The sequence below is a fragment of the Triticum aestivum genome, chromosome 3B (assembly GCF_018294505.1).
Source record: "Triticum aestivum cultivar Chinese Spring chromosome 3B, IWGSC CS RefSeq v2.1, whole genome shotgun sequence".
NCBI lineage: Eukaryota > Viridiplantae > Streptophyta > Magnoliopsida > Poales > Poaceae > Triticum > Triticum aestivum.
This window is the reverse complement of record NC_057801.1, coordinates 737,827,911-737,851,459: the sequence shown is the minus strand read 5'-3', so window position 1 is coordinate 737,851,459 and position 23,549 is coordinate 737,827,911. Positions and strand designations below refer to the sequence as shown.

At 46.7% G+C, this 23,549-nt stretch overlaps 2 pseudogenes; both read right to left on the bottom strand.

The window, feature by feature from the left end:
* Window positions 1–125: 125 nt before the first annotated feature.
* Window positions 126–236, bottom strand: LOC123072987 (uncharacterized; annotated as a pseudogene).
* A 1,751-nt stretch (window positions 237–1,987) lies between these two features.
* On the bottom strand, window positions 1,988–2,098 carry LOC123072989 (uncharacterized; annotated as a pseudogene).
* Between the last annotated feature and the right edge of the window lie 21,451 nt (window positions 2,099–23,549).

The window sequence follows — 23,549 nt, the reverse complement described above, 5'->3', positions numbered from 1 at the left end:
TTCATACCATCCAAAGAGACCATGCAGGAGCAACACCTTTTTGGCTCAGACCAAACATCGAATCACGTATCAGAAACAATTTACATATGCAATATTTGAAACATTGAATTGTGGGGGCTTTCTCACAAGGAGAAAACACCCTCAAAAAATTAGGGTATGCTGCTTAGTGTGGCGTGCACACGGTATTCTTTAGTAAAAGGCGAAAGAATAGTTCGCTTTGTGCTCACCACGCAGCTGCGTGCCTCTTCCCATTCGCACCCCGCCCTCATATGTAGCCGAGCGCTCTGCCCCCTCCCGCTCAGCCAGGCGAGGTGGGACTAAAACGCCTACCTCCGCCCGCTCCTTGTGCAAAATAATACAGTACTCGCCTGCAAGCTGCCGGTTCCTCCAGCCCCGGCTTCGTGTACATTTTCAGACCTCACGCCGTACAACAACGGTGGTCGATCGGGGCAACCCAGCCTCATGTTTGTGTGTGACTTCTTTTCTAGCAGTGCCCTGCTGTGCGTTTGCTGAATTTCCTTTTTCAGCGTCCAATGAACTTGACGCCGTCGACGGTGCTTTGCGGCGCCGATGGGTGCCCGGACACAGCGGCTTGATGAGGTGGCGATTGACATGTTTAACTATGCTCTGTTTCAAGTGATCGCTTGACGTGTTTAATTATGCTCATCTATGTGTGTTCAGTTCGTATATGTTTGTGAAAAAGTGTTGTTGTATTGGCAACGGTTCAGCTATAATCTATGTGTGTTGAGTTCATACATGTTTCTGCAAAAGTGTTGTTGTGTTTGCAAAGGTTCAGCTATACTCTATGTGTGTTGAGTTCATACATGTTTGTGCAAAATTACTGCTGTACTGGCCAGAATTCAGAGCTAAATTGCACTTCATATGTGTGTTCTGTTAAAATTCAGTTATGCTCTTGTGCTGTACAAGCACATTGGAACATATGTATACATATCTGTCAGAAATCAGTGGAATACTTGTTGGTCTCGCTGTACGTGTACGTTTTCAATCATACATTCAGTCATATTTGCTGCTCTAATTTGTTTGTCTCGCTATATATGCATAATCTGTCAAAATGCAGATACATTCGGTCGTAATTTTTGGTCTCACTTCATATGTTCAGTCAAATGCAGATACATGTTGGTCTCACTTCCATTTGAACAAAGGATAGTTCACAAACATTGGAGCATCGGAAAGATAGAGATATGGCAGTTTCCATCTGTGTTCAATCTGACGCACGAACTCTCAAGTGAACAACAAACTAGTATGTAAATGGTTGGTCGAAACAGAGTTGCAGGTCATCCACAGGAAAGAAAATATATAGGGAAAATGAACAGGTATGCTAAGTGAAGAAAGTTTAGTCAAAAGGAAGCACACAAAACATCATATGCTAAGTGAAGAAAGTTCTGCTTCGGTACACCCCCATTTAGAAGTTTGCAGGAATCAAAGGCTATCACCATATTAGCCTGCGGATCAAGCGTATTGAATAGAATGATTTGAAAAAAAAAAGACTATTATATTTGATGTATGTGGCACTAGGCATATTGAAGAACAGATCTTGAAAAAAGTAAATGAACAGGTCCTGACATTAGAGTGATGTTGGCTGCAGCAAGCAAATGTACAAATCCTAAAAACACATAATCTGAGAACTGGAAGGCATAAACAAGATTCAGCCAGCATTTTGTTTGAATTATTCATTGATAAACAAGAACGCGAATGACCTTTCAGTCGTAGTTACAACAAAATAGTACTTGTAACAGTAAAGTGGGAAAGGCATTGTTATTCAGGAGTTTGCAGACCTGAACTCTGGGACCAAACATGGCAAAGTACAAATGCACCTGCAGTGCCTCTAACATTATCACACGCCAACCCAAGCAGAAATTTCATCCACGTAGGATGGGAGCAACGCCTTGGATCTGTAATTTATGAAGTGCTCACACCAAAACAACGGATGTAACATTTGAAACATTAAATTGTGGGGGCTTTCTCACAGGGAGAAAACACCCTTCAAAAATTAGCGTATGCTGCTTCGTGTGACGTGCACACGGTATTCTTTAGTAAAAGGCGAAAGAATAGTTCGCTTTGTGCTCACCACGCAGCTGCGTGCCTCTTCCCATTCGCACGACAATGTGACGTGCTTTCAGCCAGAAGAAGCGATGGAGATGTGATGAGAATTGAGAAGCAAAGCAGTGTCATGTTTGTGCGTGACAATGTTTTCTCCTTTATTATAGCAGTGTGTGTAGCCTCTGGCTGAATTCCCTTTATAGCCGCCGTCTGCTACGCCAACGAACTTGACGTATACCGATGTCGGAACCAACAAGAAAGAGAGCTGACAGTTTCCCTTTCTGGGTTCAATCCGACACACGCCAAGAAGTGGCTCATGCTAGGGAATTGTCAGGTCGTGGTGACAGGGAAGGGAAGGGGAAAACACAAAAGGTTCAGAGACCAGCTGTGATTTTCTGAATATCTGAACGCCGTACAGATCACCATGCTCTTTTCGGCCGTCAGTGGCCGATCCATCCATGGCGGGTTGTTTCGTCGAGTCGTCGCGCGGCGCCGCCCCTCTGCTCTGGGAGAAGCCGCCCCTGACGATGTTGACCAACAGAAGCAATCACAAGTCAGCGGGAGAGAGGGTGTGGAGCTTTTTTTACAGCTAGCATCGTCACCGTGTGGTGTGGTCAGTCGGTCGCCAAAGGGGCAACTGGCCCTTGGGATGGGGTCAAAGCTTCAGGCTCACGGCCTCAAACATCATGACCGTACGGGTACTTAGTTTAACTCACATATTTATTTAGCTGCAATGTACTGCGTGTTTGTGGCCCATAGGGTGGAGTGAAATGACGGTCGGGGAGCACGCCAGTAGCAGAGCCTTCGCGTTTCCTGATTGTAGTGTTTTAGAGTATCGCACGCTCATCTTCAAACCGTCCGCATACGTCCGAACCACGGTCTGGATGTGATGTGCCATTCAATGTGGTTATGTATCGGTCCGTCGAGTTGTCTGCATCATGTTTTTACCCGTAAACCGGAGCCAAACATGGAGATTTTGTGGGAGCCCGGACATGAGACACGTCGGATTCTTACACCCATAGCCCATTCAAAAGAAGGCGAAGCCCACGTTTTTGTAGTTGTCTGCCTTGTGTTCCGCAGCAAAATCATCACTCTTCTTTTCACCCCGCCGCTCTACACCCAATTCCCACTCTCTTCCTCCCTCCCTCCGCAGACGCATGGAATCAGACGAGAGCATGCCGGAGTTGGAGGTGGTGCAGGTGGAGGATGATCCCAACATCACCCTTGCTCGGAAGATCAACTCGGCGTCCGTCGTAGTGGGCGAGCTTGTCGCTGACGTGCAGGAGGTCGCGGCCAGGGCCGCGGAGCCACGATGGTGCCGCTTGCCGTCCACACACCACCATAGTCGGAGCATTACAAGGCATCCAAAGAAGAATGGTAGAGGTGAAAGCTTCAACATACGGGAGATGAGTTGTTGTGTGATGCATGGTTGGCCACTAGTCTCGGTCCGATCCATGGCACGGAGCAAAAGTGCACAACTTTTTGGACCAACATTCACACATGGTTCCATGAACACAAGCATTTCGTGCCCTACTCAGACGCAGTCATCTGCAACCGTGAATCAAAGTCCCTCAACCATCGATGGTACACCATCCAAGAGGCAACCTCGAAGTATTGCAGACTATATCATCCAGAAACTCTTTCAGTGTCCAAATACCATCATCCTATATATATCGATCTTTACCTTCGGACCATTTCGGGGCTCCTTGTCATGTTTGTGATCTCATCCGGGACTTCGAACAACATTCGGTCACCAAATCATATAACTCATATGACACTATATCGTCAACGAACGTTAAGCGTGCGGACCCTATGGGTTCGAGTTATATGTAGACATGACCGAGACACCTCTCCGGTCAATAACCAATAACGGAACTTGGATGCCCATATTAGCTCCTACATATTCTACAAAGATCTTTATCGGTCGAACCTTATAACAAAATACGTAATTCCCTTTGTTTGTCGGTATGTTACTTGCCTGAGATTCGGTCGTCGGTATCTTCATACCTAGTTCAATCTCGTTACCGGCAAGTCTCTTTACTCGTTTCGTAATACATCATCTCGTAACTAACTCCCGAGTCATTTTGCTTGCAAGCTTCTTGTGGTGTCACTACAGCAGGATGTTGCTAACGCGACACTACGATCAGAGACCCTTCGACGAAACTGTGTGCGATGCAATAATCGCAAACGGTGGTGTAAAAAACCCGTCAAAAAAGGTGCAAAATGTTTGCGATGACAGATGCATCAAACATGGTCTAGATTTTGGTTACCTGTACGATGCAGGGCATACAGTTCAGTTAAATTAACTATTTGCGATGAGGAGGAACAAAAGAAATGAGTTGCCAGATGAAGGTGTGTGCGATATACAACATACGTTTCACTCGGATGAACTGTTTGTGATTAGGCAGCACAAAAAAACGGTCAGCCAGATCAAGGTGTGTGTGATATACGGCATGTGGTTCACTCGGATGAACTGTTTGCGTTGAGACAAGAGAACAGAAGTGGTTCAATATAACAAGATGTGTGTGCTACACGGCAAACAGGTATGTAATCAGAAATGTGTGCGAAGACCGATAATAACACACACGATTGCTTCTAATAAGACGTATATGATATGCTTTGTCTATACACCATCTATTGGCCATTGGGGGACAGGCGGTCATCCGGATACGCCATAAGGATGCGAAGAGGCATCATATATCAGCAAGGACTAGCTGTTTCAACAGTAGCTCGTGTAAGAGAACTCTCAAGTTAAGTGTGCTCGGGCTGGAGCAGCCATCAGATGAGTGACTGGAAGGGAAGTTGTGTTGATGTTAAATTAACTGATAGGATGGGTCATATATGTCAAATTAAATGACTGATATGACCCATTCCATGAGTTAACTTAACCTCGAGGTCCTTGTTTTATATTTTTTAACACATGTTAAAGAAGGTCTACCGCATTACTTTTTAACAATGTGCGATACGTGGCATACAATTGATCCATCCGACCTGTTTGTGATGGAATAAGCCGTGTGTGTTGTGGGCAAACGCTTGCTAGTGTACAACTGTTTTGCGATTGATGAATTCATCACCGACGGGTTTCCCTGGTGCGGTATGTGTTCAACGCATCATCATCTACTTCTTGTGCTAGCTCGATGTTCATTATATGCTAAGTTTCCATTAATTGATGTCATTTTATGAACACGGCACCGTTTCCCGCCATTTCCTCACCTGTTTCCCGCCACCCAGCGATATTGCGCATAAACCTAGGCAGCACGAGACGCACGAAGGCAACAAGCGCAACCTGTAGCACATCCACCTTTTCCAAGCATGCCAACCCACCAAAGCGTTGCCTCTGCCATCAACCTCGTCGACGAGGAAAACCAGAAGGCGCCACGGCCCGTTGAGGCCGCGGCGCTCCCCGGCAACCGATGGACGACGCCGTGATGTGTGCCATCGCCAGGGTTGAGCAGACCCTTGGCGCATGGCGCTTCAGCGCCGCGGATCAAGATAGGCATGTCAGCGCCGAGAGGTTGCAACTTGCCGCACAACATGATCGATGGCACGCCGCAGAGCAAGCTAGGCGCGTCCGCGCCGATAGGCTACAGCTCGCCGCACAGCGAGACCGTTGGAGCGCCGCAGAGCGAGAGGCGCGGCACGCCGCACGGCAAGAGCGGATCCATCACCGCTTGCCTGCTATCAACAGGGCGTCGCAACTGGGTACACGTCCCGTCAGTACCCCCATTCCTCGCCAGGAGTGGGCGCATGCCCTCTGCGCCGTACTTGCACCAGAGGCCTGCCACACCTTACTTGCACTGGACGCCTGTCGCGCCGTTCGCCTTGTCCGTGGCCCGCTCGATACCAACGCGCTGGTCGGTAGGCTCGACCGCCTCCTTGGCCCAGGTGTCCACCCGGGCGCAGTAGAGGAACATGGCCGTCGCATCCTCGAGGTGGTGATCTTCGATGAAATAGCCAATTTGGAGCTTGAGATCGCGCTCCATATGTACCGCGAGCGTGTCGACCGCTTGGACGAACACCTGCACAAGTTTAGACAGTCAATAGCTACCATAGGCAAGGGTTGCTGGTCATGGTCTCATGGACGCGTTTTATTTTGTTGAGTCGTTTCGACGTGGATAGCTTTGTATTCACAGCAATCATAGTATTGCTCTGTTTCAACGTGTGTACTCTATTTTCCGTTCTTATATGTTCTATTTCAATGTGTTTATACGCTTTCCATTCTATATAAGTGGATGATAACATCTAAATTCAAATTAGTATACAAAAACAGATAGAAAATGGAATTCATTAGTTCATCAAAGAATATCATTAGTTCATCAAAGAATATCATCACATATACGTGATGATACTTACCTACTAGGTACAATAAATAATATTGAAGACGAACAATACTAAAACTAATAATCCCTCCCGGGGTCAGTATTCCGGCAGCCCCTTGCCAGCATCTCCCTGGTGCGTGACGTCTTCCCAACGCGGAGGCAGTACTTTGCCTCCTCCACCTCAGAATGCTTAACGTACCGACCCGCCTCTTGCAGGCGGACGAGCGCGAAAGATCTTGCCATTTTGTTGAGCGCCCACCAGAGCTCCTTGTCGGTGGCACGCTAGAGCTTATTGGGCCACCTCCACGCAGTGATGAGGCGTCTAGCGCCTTTGGCCTTCCTCGCGAAGTATCCATCTTCGTACACCTCCTCCGCACGATGACACGCCCGCCCCCAAAGCTCCACCGCCTCCTTTTTCCAGGCGGCATCACGGGCTTCACAGCCCCCCTGGTACCTGGCATCCTCCTCCGCCATCTCCTTCTTGAAAGCCACTTGCCTGGCTTTCTCAGTTGGTGGTAGCGATTTCCAAAGACAAAGATCGTACTGGCCCCAAAACCAATCCAAAGTTGGGGGGTCCGGCGCATCTCGTCCGGCGGCGCGTAGGGGTCCTTGTCGCTGCTCTTTGAGTGAGCATCCTTGGGGGGCGGCGACTCCCTCGGCGCGTGGGCAGACCGGCAGCGTCATGGCAGAGATTTGAGAGAGAGAGAGAGAAAGAGAGCAAGGGGAGGATGTAGACGAGAATGCAGGTGTGACGATGTGAGCAAGGTAGTATTTATTGGTGGCCGGAATCTAGATCGACGGGACCAGTACACACGCCGGTCGCCAGAATTTACCGTAGTTTGAATTACACACGATTCCCGCAGCAAAATCCGCGTGTGAACATAATAGCTGACGGTTCCCAATACAGAACCGTGTCTGATTAATAACGCCCATCACTCACCTTCCAAACCTCGAGGCGCGAAGTAGAGTGCCAATCGTGGGGGAGCCGGTTGTCTTGCCATATTTTACATTTTCTTTTTTGAACACCAGATATTTACATCCTCTGATGATTTTTTAACTCGCACACAAGTACACAAATATTATTTTCCAAACCTTTATGGTTAGCCGTTGCATGTAGATGTAGTTCAAATTTGAATTACGGTCATTTAATGGATAGAAAATCACTTAAATGTCTTCAAAAGGTTAAATGACCCCTGAAAGTTTCCAAATTTTCACATGACACCTGTATTAGTGCATGTTACACGTAGAAAAAAATGAAGGCCGTAAGAGGAAGCTATCTCCCGTTCGTCATCAAACATGCATTGTTCCCTCTCGGAACCACGAGCCTTGTAGTGAGTTGCACCGTTTTGTGAGGGGTGTGTGTCCAAACTTTTGTCAAACATGCCAAAAAATTTACCACATCATCTTAGTGGCATGACATTACATCAACCAAGGTTTCATATGTTTCTGATCTTTTTTTAATTTTTTGGAATTTAAATGCCATGGCACTCCATGCTTAATAGTGTCATAGCCGTTAGACCAATATGTTTGAAAATTCCTTCCAATTTACTGCAAATGGAATTAACTCGCACACAAGTACACAAATATTATTTTTCAAACTATTTTGGTTAGTCGTTGCATGTAGATGTAGTTCAAATTTGAATTACGGTCATGAAATGGCTAGAAAATCACTTAAATGTCTTCAAAAGGTCAAATAACCCCTGAAATTTTCCAAATTTTCACATGACAGTTGTATTAATGCACGTTACACGTAGAAAAAAATTGAAGACCGTAAGAGGAAGTTATCTCCCATTCGTTATCAAACATGCATTGTTCCCTCTCGGAACCACGAGCCTTCTAGTGAGTTGCTCCGGTTTGTGAGGGGTGTGTGTCCAAACTTTCGTCAAACATGCCAAAAAATTTACCACATTATCTTGGCGGCATGACATTACATCAACCAAGGTTTCATGTGTTTCTGATCTTTTTTCAATTTTTTGGAATTTAAATGCCATGGCACTCCATGCTTAATAGTGTCATAGCCATTAGACCAATATGTTTGAAAATTCCTTCCAATTTATTGCACATGGAATTAAATCACACACAAGCACACAAAATATGACTTTTCAAACTGTTATGGTTAGCTGTTACATGTACATGTAGTTCAAATTTCAATTTTGGTCATTAAATGGCTAGAAAATCACTTAAATGTCTTAAAAGGTCAAATGACCCCTGAAATTTTCCAAAATTGACATGAAAGTTGTATTAGTACTACAAATTTTCTCGTACATTTAAAACACCATCCGTTGCCACTTTACTCCAAATTTGTCTTTCATAGCTAATAAAAAATATCTACAACATCACACGCAGTTGGTTTATAGGAATCGTTTGCGATGAAAATTTCTGGGTCTATTTAAGTCTTCGTCCTTAAGCTTCGCCGGCTCGTCTACTCCAGTGCCGGAAACCCTCGAATCCACAAACCCCGATACCCATTCCTGCACCCCCTTCTTGCAAAGATGACATCGTGGAAACGCTTCGTGAAGGCCCATACGATGGCTGCCCCCCTTCCCGAGCGCTGCCGCCTACCCTGAGAGTGTCGCCGCATCCGCATTGAGCGCGGTCGCTTCCGTCGAGAGGGCGTCTGTGACAGCCAACAGGGCAGCTGCAGCAGCCGAGATGGCTGCAGCAGCTGCTGGGATGGCGGCTGCAAACTCCGAGAGCGCTTGACCTGCCGTTTGTGCCGCCGATGTCGCCCTAGCCTGGGTCAAGGCCATCCATGCCAAGATATTCCAGACCACCTCGGAATCCAGCATGCAACCCACGTCCGAAAAGGCGGTGGTGGCCATGGAGCATCTGCTTCCTCATGAAGTCGTCGAGCAGGATCTGGAGATGCAGGAGGCGGCGGAGATCGAGGAGCATCGGGAGGAGGAGTTGCACGTGGCCAAGGTCGAGGTAGAGAAGAGTATGTCTGTCAAAGAATCGGTAGTGGAGTACCAACGCGAGCTCTAGCGCAACCACTACTACGAGTACTACAACCTTAAGGGCAGCGCCAAGGACGTGGTCGACTTCAGCACGGGGGACGCGGAGTCCACCAATGGTGGCATGTCACCAGGACAAGTCATCGACGTCTCATCTCACACCAGCGATGGATAGGCTGGCGCATCGGTGGACTTGTTAAAATTTTGCGTACTTAGCCTTTGTTTTTAATGCTGGTCTTTTGTTAGAGCAATGTTTATGTCACACCCAATATACGATCCTATCCAAAAGGAACTCGAAGGTCCCACCAAGGATAGACCCTCATATTGAAACGCTTTTGCAAGGTGGATATCATTACATCAACATTACATAATAGATGGGGATACATACATAAGGCATACAATGCCACACGAATACAACATCACAATACATAAGAGCATCATCCGACTACGGATGAAACACAAACAGAAACTCAAACGACATCCACCCTGCTAGCCCAGGCTGCCGACCTGGAACCTATCCCCTGATCAAAGAAGAAGCAGAAGAAGAACTCCAATACAAGAAAACATCGCGCTCGTGTCAAGATCATCGCATGACCTGTACCTACAATTGTTGTTGTAGTAATCTGTGAGCCACGAGGACTCAGCAATCCCATTACCATGGGTATCAAGACTAGCAAAGCTTAAAGGGAAAGGAAGGGGTAAAGTGGTGAGGTTGCAGCAGCGACTAAGCATGATATGGTGGCTAACATATGCAAATAAGAGCGAGAAGAGAGCAAGAAGAACGGTCGTCAACTAGAATGATCAAGAAGTGATCCTGAACTCCTACTTACGTCAAACATAACCCAGAAACCGTGTTCACTTCCCGGACTCCGCCGAAAAGAGACCATCACGGCTACACACGCGGTTGATGTGTTTTAATTCGAATCTGGTGTCAAGTTATCTACAACCGGACATTAACAAATTCCCATCTGCCTATAACTGCAGGCACGGCTTTCGAAAGATTATACCCTGCAGGGGTGTCCCAACTTAGCCCATGACAAGCTCTCGCGATCAACGAAGGAATAGACCTTCTCCCAGGAAGACCCGATCAGACTCGGAATCCCGGTTTACATGACATTTCGACAATGGTAAAACAAGATCAGCAAAGCCGCCCGATGCGCCGACAAATCCCGATAGGAGCTGCACATATCTCCTTCTCAAGGCAACACCGGATGAGACTAGCTACGAGTAAAACCAGACCTCGAGTTTCCCCGAGGGGGCCCCGCAGGCGGCTCGGTTCGGACCAACACTTAGACAAGCACTGGCCTGGGGGGGCTAAAATAAAGATGACCCTCGGGTTGGCCGACCCAAGGGAAAGGTATAGGTGGTGGTGAGGCAAATGGTAAAACCAAGGTTGGGCCTTGCTGGAGGAGTTTTATTCAAAGCGAACTGTCAAGGGGGTCCCATAAATCACCCAACCGCGTAAGGAACACAAAATCCAGGAACATAACACCGATATGACGGAAACTAGGGCGGCAAGAGTGGAACAAAACACTAGGCAAAAGGCCGAGTCTTCCACCCTTTACCAAGTATATAGATGCATTAATAATATAAGAGATATTGTGATATCCCAACCAAAATCCTGTCCACCATGGAGCAATCTTCAACTTCACCTGCAACTAGCAACGCTATAAGAGGGGCTGAGCAAAAGCGGTAACATAGCCAAACAACGGTTTGCATAGGAAAAGTGTCAAAGGTTAGAGGTTCATGGCAATATGGGAGGCTTGATGAGCAAAAGATAGGTAACACAGCATAGCGATAGAACGAAGCAACTAGCATAGCAATGATAGTAGTGAGAGCCAGGGTAGCGGTCATCTTGCCTGAAATCCCACAAGGAAGAATAACGAGTCCATGAAGAAGACGAACGGATGAAGCCGAACCAAGCGTAGACGAACGAATCCTCACAATCGCACGAAACAGGAACTATCGAGAAGAAGCACACAACACGGTAAACACACCACACATGAATAAGGCATGATGCACAACAAGCATGATGCATGACAAGGCTACATGAAGATACTCATGGCAAGAGATGATGCATACAAGAGCAACACAACAAAGCAAGTTTAAATGAGGCCGGGAACAACATATAAGAATTCCGGTAAGTCCTCATATGCATATTTCGAAATTGGTCCAGATCTGAATAAACCTTATGTTCAAGTTGTTAAACAGCAAGTTAAGATGCACCAAGATGATCTACATGAGATTCTAGTCCAGTTACATATAAAGTTCATTTAGTTCGGAGCTACGGCCTAGAAGATATGAGCAAAAACAAGATAAACATGGCATTGATGCAAAATGTAATCAAACATCAAGAAAACACCTCAAAACATGGATGCAACATGATAATATGAAACTACATGAAATTCTAAGCAAGTTTCATATAGAGCACACTCAAAACGGAGCCACGGTGCAACACACACACTCTATACAAGTTTAAAGGACAAGCTGTCCAAAACAGCAACTAGGCATATTGCAAGCATCAAAACAACATGCTACAGGACCTCAACAAGTAAACAAAAGGCATGGGCATGATGTACAGGTAAAGCATTACAAAACATGAACACTGAGCTATCTCCAGAAATCACGAGAACATGCTCAAACACACATGGCAAGATTGCAAATGATAACAATTCAGACTTTGCAGAAAATAACATCAGGTTGCAATGTTTAGAGCTATCAAACAACATGTTACATGAACTTAACATGGCAAACAAAGGCATGGCATGAATCTACTAATTGCATAGATCAAAAGACACTCACTGACCATAAGCCAAAAAGGATCAAAAAATATGATGACACCCACGCAAACATGGCAAGTTATAATACAGATTCAAACATGGCAGAAACAGAATTATGAAGGCATGTAGATGAGCTTGTACCACTCACCATAGAGCAAAATATAGCATGGCAAGGCAACCAACAGTAAGAAGACATATTTGTGAAGCTAAGCATGGCAAGAGCAAGTCCATAGGGTGCATGGATCAACTACAACAACCTTGGCAAAATTGAATACCATGTAAACAATCTGCCAGAAAACATTTTGAAGCAAACGTAGAGCACGAAAATGACATGCTAGACTACTCCATAATTTCAACCAAGGGCAGGGATGGATAGAGTATAACCATATGTTCAAAACATCCTTACTGAAGTATCTCAAAATATGCATGGATCTCTCTGTAGCATCAAGTTTACATGGCATCAAAATAACAGCAGAACAGGGACTAAAATCAGCAACATCACGATGTCTAGTTTGCATGCTTGTGCTAGTCACCACATTGATCACAAAAATACGTGGTAAGCACCTCTGTAAAGAAGACATAGCATAGATCAAAACACATGTAGACATCAACCTCATAGGATGCACACATCAATCATGGCAAAAATGACAAATGAGCTCGTTCTGTTAACAGATAGCAGATAACATTATGAAGCACTCATGCAACAATGATTCAGGCATCAAGATGACCTCAAATGAATATGATGCAATGAAATGAAATGATGTACTCGTTGAGACAAACAATTTGACATATTACACGCCCAGAACGGAGCTACGGATGCTGAGATATGATGCGATGAACATGGCATGATTATGTCACAGATTCGGGGACTTAGTGGAATTTATACCCCGCGAAAAACGTGGACGAGGACGTGCAGCGGGACGGAGTGGTATGGGTCGGGGACGACGTTTGGATGGCGGGCCTGGTGGATCACATCCACCTTCTTCTCCGGCGAGGTGGAGGAAGTCCGGCGAGGAGCGAGGAGGCCGGAGAAGCTCGGGACGGCGGGATCCGGTCCGGCCCGACCGGATCCGCGGCGACGGCGGCGGACGGCGGCGAGGGAAGCTCAGCGGTGCGGGGGCACGCCCTGCTGGAGGCGAGGCGCGGCCGGCAGGGCCTGCGGCGAAGGGCGGTCGGGCGCGGGGCGGCACGGGCGCACGGGGCGCCGGCGGAGGAGGCGCGAGGCGGCAGCGACCCGATGCGGGGGCGGCGGCGCTCGGCGGCGAGCGGAGGCGCCCGACGACGGCGGGGCCGCGGCCGGCGGTGGCGGGGTCGCGGTCGGTGGCGGCGGAGAGGCAGGACGGCGCGCGGGGGGCGGCTCAGGCCGCGGGCGGCCGGGGACGGGCCGCGCGGGCCGGCGGCGGCGCGGGCGGTCGAGCGCCACGTGGCAGGCGGCCACTGGCGCGGGGCGGCGGCGCAGGACGTCCGGCGGGTGTGGACATGTCCGGGCGCGGAGAGGGGTTTCGTCCGGCGGCGCGAGGATGAGGGGAGCTAGGGTTTGGAGTGCGAAAAATCCGGGGGAGCACATATTTATAGATTCTGGGAGCTAGGAGAGTCCAAATGAGGAGCGGTTTTCGGCCACGCGATCGTGATCGAACGACCGAGAGCATGGAGGGGAGTTAGATGGGTTTTGGGCCAGTTTGGAAGGGGTGTTGGGCTGCAAAGAGAGAGGGGCTTTACGGTTACCCGGTTAACCGTTGGAGTACCAAACGACCTCCGAATGGCACGAAACTTGACAGGCGGTCTACCGGTGGTATAACAAGGCCGCTTGGCAAACCTCGTTCCATTCCGAGAATGTTTAACACCCACTCACAACAAGAGACAAAAGGGGGACGCCGGAGGACATAGGAGTGTCGGATCGCAAAATGGACAACGGGGAAAAGGCTCGGATGCATGAGACGGACACGAATGCGATGCAATGCAATGCACATGATGACACAATGCGAATGATGACATGGAAAAATACAACACGCAAGCAAATGACATGGCAACGTCGGTGAATAACTGGCAGACACCTGGCGCATCGAATCCGGGGCGTTACAACACTCCTCCACTAACAAGAGATCTCGTCCCGAGATCTTAGGACCGAGACGGAAGGGAAAAGGGATGAGGTGAAGCAAGAACGCAAGAGAAGAAGCAAATAACCGAGAGCAGTCGATAAGAAGAGGGGAACGACGAGAATGACGAGAATCGAAAGCTCACGGAATCAGATAGACTATGAAACCACTCCGGTTAGAATGAGATAAGAAACGAATAAGACTGAAATGATTTAGGCAGCACTCCGGCTAAACATGGAAAGAAAAGAGCAAGAACTTGAGAGGATGGAATGAAATGAACATAGAAGGAAGGATTGAATGGAGTTGTTGAGAAAATTCAACAACGAAAAGAATAAGCTTGTTGTGGACTTATGGATAACATCTCAGAAAATATGAGGTGATAACCAGCCGCAAACGGAAATGATTGGATAACTTAGAAGAACGAAGAAATGCAAAACTCCACTTCAAAAGAAAATGAAGAATTACTTGCTCTTCGAGACGCGAGGAGAAAAAATACTTGAACTCCACCAACAAGAATCTTGATGAACTCTTGAAGAACAGATTAAATCATGAAGAACCAGCATGAAGAACTCCGGTAACAAAAGGATGATGAGATAGAATTGAAGGATGAAAGAATAAGATGAGCCTTGCGATGATTTAGATGGAGGTTCTGATGAAATGACTGAGTAAATTTGAACTCCAGAAAAGAAAAGATGAAAACACTTGAACTAGAATTTATTCATTAAGAACAAACTCCGAAGGAAGGTATTAATCACTTTGAGGAAATAAGAATAAGATTTATTGTATGCTTATCCTTCATCAAATTAAATTGATGACAAGCAACAGATTTTCATACTACTTATTCTTCTTGAAAAGGATTGAGAAGTGACATATCGCAGACTTGAGAAGGTCTTCCTGAGCCACCGGTAGGATTGGAAAGAACGAATGAATAACAAAGGAAAAAGAATATGATTGAACCACCGTAAGAATTCAAAAATGACTGAAGAAAGAGACTGAATCACCGGGAAGAATTAGAAGAACAAATAAGCAAGAGGGGATTTAGATGCAAAAGTACAAAGAGGTGACGAGCTGATTAAAGAACACTTGAACGAAGCACCGGGATAAATAGAGAACGATAACTGGAACGATGGCCTCCGGTGAAAAGAAACGGGAAAACAACTTCTGAAATACTCCGGATGGGTAAGAAAGAATATCTGCCAAATGGAATAATTCGAGAGGATAACATGAGGCTAGAACCACGAAACTTCGAGAGAATGAACAAGACTTAGAGGAAAACTCTTCTTCGTTCTTCGACTGACGACGAGAAACACCACCAAAATTGTTGAGATACTCCGGGAGAATGAAAAGCGAAGAGGTTGAGCCAACAATGAAAATGATTTGAAATCGAACTTGGAGAAGACATGTGACTGATGAAATTCATACTTACGTCACACTTGAAAAGAATTGAGAATAACTCCGGGGATATTAGAAGAGTCAGGTAAGATCCTGGGAAAAGACCTGTGGGTGAGGGCCCACTGAAGATATAACACCGTTGAAAAGGATTCTTGAAAAGATAGATGATGCACCGGAACAATTGAAATATTTGAATGAGGTGACAACCTCGAATTAATTCGAACACAGACGAATCTCCTGAGATGTCTTGAACACTCCGGAAGGATAAACTGGCGAGAGGCGAACGAGCAGTGAAAACACTTGAGCCGAGGAAAGAATATAATCACTACCGAAAATTGGAATTGGGTCCACCGGAAAAAGAAAAGGATGAAGAATGACGAACGAGACAAGAATTCACCGGTAGAAATAATTGATAGAAGACTGAAGAGGTTCTGCGCAAATGAAATAGATGGTCGAGAGAGAGTCAGACTCCGGGAAGAAAAAGGGTTGGGAGGGCGGGAAAACAAAGGCAACCTGGAAGGGGAAATCGACGAATATCTTGAAGGGAAAACACCGGTTGATATCATTGAGGAGAGAGAGCAAAAACTTCACACGAGTAGGATGGATACTCGATTACGGACTCCGGTTCCGAGAAGAAGAGGGTGGGCAGGTGGGAAAAGAAAACAACTGAGGATTGAACTCAAAGATGAAGAGGCTCGAGTCAACTTGACGAGAAATGCACCGGATGCAAAGAACCGAGGAACAACGATCGGAAAACCAACTGCGTGATCCTAAAGAAAAATTTGAAGGGGAAGAGGAGTAATTCAAAACACCTATGTCAAGATTCCTGACCAGAGCGACGAAGGGGGCTGAGGAGTAAAAAGAATTCCTACTCTCCGATATAACTAGACTCCGAAAACAGTTTTCTTCTAGACTCAACAACGGCCAAACTACACAATCAATCAAGGGGGCTCCTAGGGTCGGACCTGGCTCTGATACCAACTTGTCACGCCCAATATGCGACCCTATCCAAAAGGAACTCGAAGGTCCCACCAAGGATAGACCCGCATATTGAAACGCTTTTGCAAGGTGGATATCATTACATCAACATTACATAATAGATGGGGATACATACATAAGGCATACAATGCCACACGAATACAACATCACAATACATAAGAGCATCATCCGACTATGGATGAAACACAAACAGAAACTCAAACGACATCCACCCTGCTAGCCCAGGCTGCCGACCTGGAACCTATCCCCTGATCGAAGTAGAAGCAGAAGAAGAACGCCAATACAAGCAAACATCGCGCTCGCGTCAAGATCATCGCATAACCTGTACCTACAACTGTTGTTGTAGTAATCTGTGAGCCACGAGGACTCAGCAATCCCATTACCGTGGGTATCAAGACTAGCAAAGCTTAAAGGGAAAGGAAGGGGTAAAGTGGTGAGGTTGCAGCAACGAGTAAGCATGATATGGTGGCTAACATACGCAAATAAGAGCGAGAAGAGAGCAAGCAGAACGGTCGTCAACTAGAATGATCAAGAAGTGATCCTGAACTCCTACTTACGTTAAACATAACCCAGAAACCGTGTTCACTTCCCGGACTCCGCCGAAAAGAGACCATCACGGCTACACATGCGGTTGATGCGTTTTAATTCGGATCTGGTGTCAAGTTATCTACAACCGAACATTAACAAATTCCCATCTGCCTATAACCGCAGGCACGGCTTTTGAAAGATTATACCCTGCAGGGGTGTCCCAACTTAGCCCATGACAAGCTCTCGCGATCAACAAAGGAATAGACCTTCTCCCAGGAAGACCCGATCAGACTCAGAATCTCGGTTTACAAGACATTTTGACAATGGTAAAACAAGACCAGCAAAGCCGCCCGATGCACCGACAAATCCTGATAGGAGCTGCACATATCTCATTCTCAGGGCAACACCGGATGAGACTAGCTACGAGTAAATCTAGACCTCGAGTTTCCCCGAGGGGGCCCCGCAGGCGGCTCGGTTCGGACCAACACTTAGACAAGCACTGGCCCGGGGGGGGGGGCTAAAATAAAGATGACCCTCGGGTTGGCCAACCCAAGGGAAAGGTATAGGTGGTGGTGAGGCAAATGGTAAAACCAAGGTTGGGCCTTGCTAGAGGAGTTTTATTCAAAGCGAATTGTCAAGGGGGTCCCATAAATCACCCAACCGCGTAAGGAATGCAAAGTCCGGGAACATAACACCGATATGACGGAAACTAGGGCGGCAAGAATGGAACAAAACACTAGGCAAAAGGCCGAGTCTTCCACCCTTTACCAAGTATATAGATGCATTAATAATATAAGAGATATTGTGATATCCCAACCAAAATCCTGTCCACCATGGAGCAATCTTCAACTTCACCTGCAACTAGCAACGCTATAAGAGGGGCTGAGCAAAAGCGGTAACATAGCCAAACAACGGTTTGCATAGGAAAACTATCAAAGGTTAGAGGTTCATGGCAATATGGGAGGCTTGCTGAGCAAAAGATAGGTAACGCAGCATAGCGATAGAACGAAGCAACTAGCATAGCAATGATAGTAGTGAGAGCCAGGGTAGCGGTCATCTTGCCTGAAATCCTGCAAGGAAGAATAACGAGTCCATGAAGAAGACAAACAGATGAAGCCGAACCAAGCGTCGACGAACCAATCCTCACGATCGCACGAAACAGGAACTATCGAGAAGAAGCACACAACACGGTAAACACACCACACATGAAAAAGGCATGATGCACAACAAGCATGATGCATGACAAGGCTACATGAAGCTACTCATGGCAAGAGATGATGCATATAAGAGCAACACAACAAAGCAAGTTTAAATGAGGCCGGGAACAACATATAAGAATTCTGGTATGTCCTCTTCGAAATTGGTCTAGATCTGAATAAACCTCATGTTCAAGTTGTTAAACAGCAAGTTAAGATGCACCAAGATGATCTACACGAGATTCTAGTCCAGTTACATATAAAGTTCATTTAGTTCGGAGCTACGGCCAAGAAGATATGAGCAAAAACAAGATAAACATGGCATTGATGCAAAATGCAATCAAACATCAAGCAAACACCTCAAAACATGGATGCAACATGATAATATGAAACTACATGCAATTCTAAGCAAGTTTCATATAGAGCACACTCAAAACGGAGCCACGGTGCAACACACACACTCTATAAAAGTTTAAAGGACAAGTTGTCCAAAACAGCAACTAGGCATATTGCAAGCATCAAAACAACATGCTACAGGACCTCAACAAGTAAACAAAAGGCATGTGCATGATGTACAGGTAAAGCATTACAAAACATGAACACTGAGCTATCTCCAGAAATCACTAGAACATGCTCAAACACACATGGCAAGATTGCAAATGATAACAATTCAGACTTTGCAGAAAATAACATCAGGTTGCAATGTTTAGAGCTATCAAACAACATGTTACAGGAACTTAACATGGCAAACAAAGGCATGGCATGAATCTACTAATTGCATAGATCAAAAGACACTCACTGACCATAAGCCAAAAAGGATCAGAAAATATGATGACACCCACGTAAACATGGCAAGTTATAATACAGATTCAAACATGGCAGAAACAGAATTATGAAGGCATGTAGATGAGCTTGTACCACTCACCACAGAGCAAAATATAGCATGGCAAGGCAACCAACAGTAAGAAGACATGTTTGTGAAGCTAAGCATGGCAAGAGCAAGTCCATAGGGTGCATGGATCAACTACAACAACCTTGGCAAAATTGAATACCATGTAAACAATCTGCCAGAAAACATTTTGAAGCAAACGTAGAGCACGAAAATGACATGCTAGACTACTCCATAATTTCAACCAAGGGCAGGGATGGATAGAGCATAACCATATGTTCAAAACATCCTTACTGAAGTATCTCAAAATATGCATGAATCTCTCTATAGCATCAAGTTTACATGGCATCAAAATAACAGCAGAACAGGGACTAAAATCAGCAACATCACGATGCCTAGTTTGCATGCTTGTGCTAGTCACCACATTGATCACAAAAATACGTGGTAAGCACCTCTGTATAGAAGACATAGCATAGATCAAAATACATGTAGACATCAACCTCATAGGATGCACACATCAATCATGGCAAAAATGACAAATGAGCTCGTTCTGTTAACAGACAGCAGATAACATTATGAAGCACTCTTGCAACGATGATTCAAGCATCAAGATGACCTCAAATGAATATGATGCAATGAAATGAAACGATGTACTCGTTGAGACGAACAATTTGACATATTACACGCCCAGAATAGAGCTACGGATGCAGAGATATGATGTGATGAACATGGCATGATTATGTCACAGATTCGGGGACTTAGTGGAATTTATACCCCGCGAAAAACGTGGACGAGGACGTGCAGCAGGACGGAGTGGTACGGGTCGGGGACGACGTTTGGATGGCGGGCCTGGTGGATCTCATCCACCTTCTTCTCCGGCGAGGTGGAGGAAGTCCGGCGAGGAGCGAGGAGGCCGGAGAAGCTCGGGACGGCCGGATCCGGTCCGGCCCGACCGGATCTGCGGCGACGACGGCGGACGGCGGCGAGGGAAGCTCGGCGGCGCGGGGGCACGCCCGGCCGGAGGCGAGGCGCGGCCGGCGGGGCCTGCGGCGAAGGGTGGTCGGGCGCGGGGCGGCACGGGCGCACGGGGCACCGGTGGAGGAGGCGCGGGGCGGCGGCGACCCGACGCGGGGGCGGCGGCGCTCGGCGACGAGCGGAGGCGCCCGACGGCGGCGGAGGCGGGCGCGGGCGGCGGGGCCGCGGTCGCGGCGGCGGAGAGGCGGGGCCGCGCGCGAGGGCCAGCTCAGGCCGCGGGGGCCGGGGACGGGCCGCGCGGGCCAGCGGCGGCGCGGGCGGTCGAGCGCCACGTGGCAGGCGGCCAGTGGCGCGGGGCGGCGGTGCAGGACGTCCGGCGGGCGCGGACATGTCCGGGCGCGGGGAGGGGTTTCGTCCGGCGGCGCGAGGAGGAGGGGAGCTAGGGTTTGGAGTGCGAAAAATCCGGGAGAGCACATATTTATAGATTCTGGGAGCTAGGAGAGTCCAAATGAGGAGCGGTTTTCGGCCACGCGATCGTGATCGAACGACCGAGAGCATGGAGGGGAGTTAGATGGGTTTTGGGGCAGTTTGGAAGGGGTGTTGGGCTGCAAAGAGAGAGGGGCTTTACGGTTACCCGGTTAACCTTTGGAGTACCAAACGACCTCCGAATGGCACGAATCTTGACAGGCGGTCTACCGGTGGTATAACAAGGCTGCTTGGCGAACCTCGTTCCATTCCGAGAATGTTTAACACCCACTCACTACAAGAGACAAAAGGGGGACGCCGGAGGACATAGGAGTGCCGGATCGCAAAACGGACAACGGGGAAAAGGCTCGGATGCATGAGACGAACACGAATGCAATGCAATGCAATGCACATGATGACACAATGCGAATGATGACATGGAAAAATACAACACGCAAGCAAATGACATGGCAACGACGGCGAATAACTGGCAGACACCTGGCGCATCGAATCCGGGGCGTTACAATTTAGGTCAACTAGCTCTGTTTAATTACTAAAATTGCTTGATTCAGTAAGTGTGGTCTGTGTGCTGTACGCTCTTTTGTGTGCCCAAATTAGCAAGCGATGTTAAATTATGCAATGACGTACCGGGGAAATTTCCACTAAAATTTAAATTATCAAACTCATCCCATGCGCGTAAAGCAGAAGAATCGTTTGCGATGCACACTATCATTCAAAGTGAATGGTGTCCAGTGGCACCACACGCAAAGTTTCCCTCCATATTTCAAAATTTTGTCCTACCTTCGAAATATCTACCCCCCTTCCCCAGCCCCCTTTCTCCCCGACCACAAACCACATTTCCCCTGTTTCCCCCTTCCTTCCTTCCTTCCTTCCTAAGCTATAGTCGCTTCCTCACTTGCTTCCTCGCTCTCGCCGTCTCGCATCCTACCGCCGGGATCGTCATGGTCTTCTTCAAAGACCTCTCCAGTGGTTCCTCCTCCTCTGATGACTCCTTCACCACCCGGGTATGCCTCTCCTCTCTATCTCGGGCTAACTTGGAATGAAGGATTTTTACCCGGCGGTCGATTTGAGTCATTTCTTCCTCTTGTAGTTCCCTAGGACCATCAGTTGCAACGAATGGAGCGGGGTGGCTGAAGATCTGTCTGCTCGTTGTCACCATCAATATCCATGCGTGAAGCTACTTGCGTTTGAATCTGTGGACAGTGAGAGGAAGTTTCTGGCATGTGCAGAGAAGGTTAGACCCTCTTTCGTTGTTACAAATCATTTGTTAGATGTGATTCAGACACTGTCACGGTCCCAACCCATTCATACCACACCTTCAACCAAACGCATCCTAAGACAGTCTAATAGTTTGTACCTAGTATCTAAAATTTTTGCCATCTCATCAGCGGTGCCATTAGAAAATTATTTGGCACCGCTTCAGTAGTTTGTGCAGCCAACTTGTCCACACATCCGAGCAGCCAAGCAGTAAGACACTAAATCTTTATGGCATGAAGGAACTGGGCGTTGGAGCAACTAGGTGCTCCGGAGTTCGGGTCCTTGATTTTTTCCTGCTGCATCGGCTCGCCAGTGCAGGGCACCTGTGTGAGATGTAGCAACAGTTGTCTTTACACCGGTTTTGACATACATAGTGGATGACCTTAGTGCTATTAGTTCTATGTTACTAAATTTGTGCATGTACACACCTGTTAGTATTAATTTGCTGTCATCCAAACACTGTCGCTATGTTGTTGCAGTTATATCTGCCTTCCTCTTAAAATGTTCAATTTGTTATTTATAGTACATGAGTAAGAACTTGTAGCGTTGTTGTAGTTAATTATAGCTTCTGACGTTTCAGAATTTGGTAGCAATTAATTCATTTGCACATTGATCTTTTCGAGAAGATATCTCATAATAAACCTATTTCTTCAGTTTTTCAAAATAAATATTGGTGATTTTCTATGTTGCTATAAACCCATTTTCCCTACAATTGTTACTGATCTAGTTTTAAATATTATAGGATGAACGGAAGTGTTCTTACTTGGAGTTGGTTGATCAAGAGTGGCCACCGTCTTTGAAGATGTGCCTAGCAAAGCTCTGGAGCATGTATCAGGAAGAGAACAGAGGTAGGCTTAGAGAAAGTGTCGTCAACACTGAAGAATATTTGAAGATGCGGGATAAAAAGAGGAAGGTGGAGACTGAGCTCAGATTTTTTTAATCGGACTTTGCTAAGATGGTGTTGGCGAAGGAGGAGACACTTTCCTAGTTGGCCAGTGCAAAACAGGTTCTTACTGAACTAAAAGCAGAGGTGGATAAGACGAGCCTGGATGATCTCGATTAGGGAAATGAATATATTGTTCTAATATTTTTCTTATGAAGTTGAAATAGCTATATGTTGTACTGTGCTGTTTTCAGGTAGCTATCGTACTGTGATGTTAAAATATATCTATGTGCCTGATAAGAAATTGGCAAACAACTGTTCGATATGAAATGTGAATTTGCGTAATACTAAAATTATTATTTGTAAACTAATAAACCTGCTAAATGGGTCATGGAACTTTGCAAATGATTCTAGAAGTAAAAGTGCTTGTGATGGATAGCCCAATGCCACACAGTTTTCTTCATCAAATCGTGTGTGATATAGTTGATAAAAGCAAACATTTAACCAAGGCAGAGCGTGTGTGATAGTTACACCTATCACACACGAGCCTATACATAAACCTGTGTGGGATGTACATACGAACGAAAATGTTTTCCCTGGATTGACTATGTGGGATGTACATACGAACAAAAACGGTTTCCCTGGATTGACTGTGTGGGATGTACATATGAACGGAAACGTTTTCCCTGGATTGACTGTGTGGGATGTACATCAGAACAAAAACACACTCCTTG